Source organism: Candoia aspera, chromosome 6, assembly GCF_035149785.1.
Source record: "Candoia aspera isolate rCanAsp1 chromosome 6, rCanAsp1.hap2, whole genome shotgun sequence".
Classification (NCBI taxonomy): domain Eukaryota; kingdom Metazoa; phylum Chordata; class Lepidosauria; order Squamata; family Boidae; genus Candoia; species Candoia aspera.
Window position 1 is genome coordinate 46,560,571 of NC_086158.1, and position 5,290 is coordinate 46,565,860.

Genomic DNA, 5,290 nt, shown 5'->3' on the forward strand with positions numbered 1-5,290 from the left:
GGGAAGCGGCGGCCGTATCCGCCCATCAGAGGCAGCGAGCCAATCCGTAGCGCGGGAAGGGTCACAACCGCGGACGGTCTCCCTGGAAAAGCTCACCTCCTATTGGTTAAAAGCCTCTAGTCCTCAACCTATAAGAGTTGGATTTCTTGCTCAGTACTGGCAAGCTGGTTGTCCAGTTCCTGGAGTCGTTTTTGCTCTGTGGTAGTTGCGACTTGAGCTGTTCGACTCTCCATACTATCCCAATGTGAGTCGTTGGTTAGCAGAGTTTCTAGCGAGCCTCTTTGCTCAGAAGCTGAAATCCAGTCACAGAACTAGAAGAGTAACATAAATGAAAGAGTGCCTACTGGAAACAGCGAGAGCATTGTCAATCAGGTTCCTAAAATTAGAAAGATTGATTTCATTGTGAGGTGGCTGATCATTGAAGATTTCTTACGAGTTAAGCAGATGTTTAATATTTTTCATAGTAATTACCTCATACTAAGATAAACACAAGCATCTCATGTTATGATTGAGGTCAAACAACATGGCTAAGCCATAATGTGGTTTGCTTGTTTGCGACCTAGCAATTGGATAACCAATGTCCCGGTTTTGGGAAGGTAACTCAGGCCCCTTCTGACAATTCCTAAAACCCAGAAGGCATCCGGGTTTCCAGGAGCCTCTCCCGGATGACAACAACAAACAGGAGGAGGAGCAGGCGGCGGCTTCACTCGCCTTAGTCACAGGAAAGGAACTGCCTCCCACATTCGTTGTTCGTTGAGCTTGTGCAAGTATTTCGGGTCGAGTGGGCAGTGCGGGAAGGGAAGCAAGCCAGAAAAGTAGTATTAAATAACCACCCGGGCTGTCATAGTGCCTGAATTTTCTGTCATTCATGGTGAGGGGTGTGGGGTGGACTTCCTGATGGAAGGAGAGAGAAGGTTGGAAGAAAAGATTTACTCCCATTTATGCTCACTGCGCCTGGTGAGAAGCTTCCTCTTTGGAATTTGGTATCTGCTATTGAAAACAGTTGTAAATAGGGTAATTCAGAATGAAGGCAAACTCATCTGGGCAAAAATAATTTTAAAATTTAAATCCTGAGGTCAAGATTATTAGAATTACATTAAGTTAGAATTGAAATTAGAATTGACAGTGAAGATATCGAAGTGGTGAATAGCTTCTGCCTTTTAGGATCAACCATCAACAGTAAAGGAACAAGCAGTCAAGAGATACACCACAGACTAGCACTTGGTAGAGCAGCCATGAAGGCCTTGGAAAAGATATTCAAATCCTGTGATGTGGCTATACCTACAAAGCTCAGAATTATGCAAGCTATGGTATTCCCTGTGATACTCTGTGAAAGCAAAAGTTGGATTCGAAGAAACAAAATAGAAGCATTGATGCATTTGAACTTTGGTGTTGGAGAAGATTCCTGAGATTACCATGGACAGCAAGAAAACAAACTAGATCAACACAGAGTTCTCACTCAAGGCACAAATGATCAGGCTCAAATTATCCTACTTCAGACACATTATGCGAAGACCCAGCTCTCTGAAAAAGGTTCTAATGCTGAGAAAGGTGGGAAGGATGACCCACAGCAAGGTGGATGGACTTAGTTACAGTGGCAATGAGTGCACTGTTGGGAGACTTGAAAAAAAAACAGGTTAGGAATAGATCATCATGGAGAAAATCTATCCATGTGGTCACTAGAAGCTGAAAATGACTTGTTGGCACATACTAAATCAAAGTCAAGAATACTCTGAACAGTATATTGATACAACTTATTTTGTTTTTTTAATGTATGTTTTCCTTTGTGCAAAAAACTACAGTGCTATTCATAAAAACCACTTGGTAACAGAAGTGCCTCCTAAATACAATATTCATACAGTGAAGAACTGCAAAAAGTAAATTAAGAGCTGCATCTGAAGACACATTTTCTTACGTTGGAATGCACAACTACCATTTTGGTCAACTGACTACACTACTGCTTTAGTTTGAAAAATGTATGATGAATTCTACTATGGTCATACAAAGACCAAAGTTCTAGGTATGAATATATTTGCAATGTTTGCCACAGATGATCTGAAAACCAACATGAGAGACAGATTGATTATATACTGATTATATATTGGTGCCAATTGATGCTTCAATAGATGATACCCATAGTAATGTTTTACTTTAAATATTAAGAGAATTGTAGTAAAAATGTTGGCATTTACTTCTGTTAGGTGAAATTTCTACTATGCTGTATGGAAAGCCCGTTGCTAAATTCAGTTCACAAGTAAAAGTGATTGGATTTTGTGCTGACAACAGAAATAATAACTTTTGCGGCATAAGAGCAAGAAGTAACAATATTTTTGGCAGACTGAAAGAAGCATCTGAAAATGTTAATTTGAATATCGTGTGCAGTCTGTATTATCCAATGCAGTGCAAACTCTGGTTGATAGGCCATCTCTTAACATCAAGTCCTTTGTTATCAAGATTTACAAGTGCTTCCATATTTATGCTGTTACAACCATAACTTTGAAATAATTTTGTTATTTTATTGATTTGGAATGTTGGCTACTTCTCAACAGAAGCAATGCTCACTGGCTTTCTTTGATGTCTATTCATTGTCTACCATATTGTGTGAACTCAGCCATTGTGTTTGTAAATGGGTTAGGGCTTTGAGCTGTTTACTCTCCTTGCTTACAAGTTTTTGTAGACCTGAACACGGGTGCATGTTGCCCACATATTACATTCTGAGTTTGTGTGTTTGCAGACAATAATAAATACCCAACATGTTGCTAATAGTAAAGTTGGCATTCACAAGAAAGCCACCAGGTGGCAGTAGAAATCAGGCTTTAAACCTTGCCACTAGGCCTGGAAGGGTAGGAGGAAGAGCAGTTTCCTCTCGGTCTTCTCTGCAGGGAGTCTGTTTTTGAAAACAGACTTTCAAAATCCATAATCAGATAATAAATTTATTGGAAGCAACCAGAATGTCAAATGTGGATAAACTTTTGCACTTAAAAAAAAACAAACCCCTCCATAGCTATGAGATGAGAGCCACAGAAACCTCTTACACAGATGAACTGTCTCCCTCAAACCCTTTCTTTACTTATCTCAGCCTGTCCCATAGACAGTTTGAGCCAATTCATATGTGTAAATGAGAAGAATAGAATCTGATTTTTGTAGACTTCAGCATTTTAAAATTTTCAGTAGTTGGGCCAAGCACTGTTCATTACTATCAGTCACTACTATTTATTATTAAAAATTATATCCCCCCAGCTATAGAAACTCTGGGTGTCTGACATCCAAATAAAAACTAATAAAATAATATATATCATTGCAAACAATATAAAACCAAGATTAAACATAGGGTTAAATTGATGCTGCTGCTGCTCCTAATCTCCAAGTGCTCACTTAAAGAGGCAGTTCTTTGTTGTTCAATGAAAAGATAGGCATGTGGGGGGCATTACAGATTTTAGGAGGCAGCATATTCCACAACAATGGGGCAGCAATTGAAATGGCTTGTTTCTGGGCCCATTCCCTTCAGTCTGTTGAAGAGGGGGGGAAGTCAGAGTATTCCTTCATGGATTGCTCAAACGCATTAAGTCAGTTGCCTCTGGAAGAGACAGTCCTGTAGGTAGCTTAGACCAAGCTATATAAAAATGCATAGGTAATTACCAGTGCCTTGAATTGTATGCAGAAACAAACTGGCAACCAATGTGGTACTGTAATGTTGGTATAGCAGTGCCATAGCATGTAAACTGCTGTGTTTTGCACCAGTTGATGTTTCTGAGTAGTCCTCAAGGGCTATCTCAGGTAAAGCATATTGCAATAGCCCAACAATAAGGATGTGAGTGACTGTCACTAAGACTCCCTGCTCTGATAGAGCTGCAATTGGCACAGCCCTCCTCCCTTCACCCAGCTACAGCCTCCACCTGCTGTTCTAGCAGGAGCTGTGAGTCTAGAACAAAGTTTTGGACGTGCTCTGCCAGGGGAGTACAACTGCATCCACGGTTAGCACAGGAGCCACCAGAGAACCACCTGATTTCTAAACAAATAGTCATTCTGTCTTGCAGTATTCAATTTCAGTCTGTTGCATCCCATTCAGATTGTTACAACCTCCAAGTTTAGAATGTACACAGCACTTCTGCTTAACTAAAGGAGGTAGATGTAGGTGGATATCAGCAGAGTACAAGCCCTGTGGCACCTCATACTGGAGCAGTGACATGCTCAAATACTTCTCCATTAATATAATTATTTTTGTCTGCTTTGGAAGGAACAAAATCATAATTGCCTAATTTGGAAGGAACAAAATCACTGTAGAACAGTGCCTCCAGCTCCCCTACTTGTAGGTTGTCCAGAAAGATACCATGGACAATGGTATTACAAACTGAGAAATCTAAAAGAATCAAGAGAGCTGGGCTTCCTTGAGGTTCCATGGAAATCATCTAAGTGAGAGACTGAAAAACAGGTGTGAGTTCAGTTGGTGTGAGAAGAGGCAGCCCAGCCCAGATGGGGGGCAGTGGGAAGGAAACATTTTGAAGAGTTATGCCTTAATTGATTTGCTAAGAGGCTGCCTGGGGACTTTTACAGTTGTCAACGATGTGTTTCATCCCTGACTAGAATTAAATATGCCTTTCTGAATTCTGAGTTCTTGTTTGTTGGGTTTGCCAGCTATATGGAACTTAACAATTGCAAGAGCTAACAGTGCAGTTTTAACTTCATATCTAAGCCTGAAAACTGACTCCAGAAGATCCATTTTCTGTCCAAACTATCCCATAAACTGCAACCATGCATCAAAGGCATGGTTGAGTAGGATATTCAGTAAATAGGGTCTTAGACTTTACAACAAACCATACTAGTAAGATTATTAAGCAGTTGGTATGTGAGCATTTAGAAAAGAACACATTGCCTGGCAGGAGTTAGCATGGGTTTATCAAGAGTAAATCATGTCAAACCAACCTAATTTTCCCTTTGATTCAGTGACCAAGTTAATTGATTAAGAGAATGTGGTGCACACAGTATATCTCCTATTTAGCAAAGCATTTGATAAAATTTCCCCTGACCTTATAATAGAAAAGATGACAAAATATGAGCTGGACTGTACTATCATTAGATGGATATAGATCTGGTTCCACAATCATACCCCAAAAGTATGTCAATGGCTCTGCATCAAGCTGGAGCGAAGTTTTGAGTGTCAAACTGCAGAGTTCCATTTTAGGTCCTGTGCTGTTCAACATGTTTATAAATGACTTGGAAGAGGGATCAGAAAATATGATTATCAAATTTACAGGAAATACAAAGATAGGGGGATAGCAAATACCTCAGA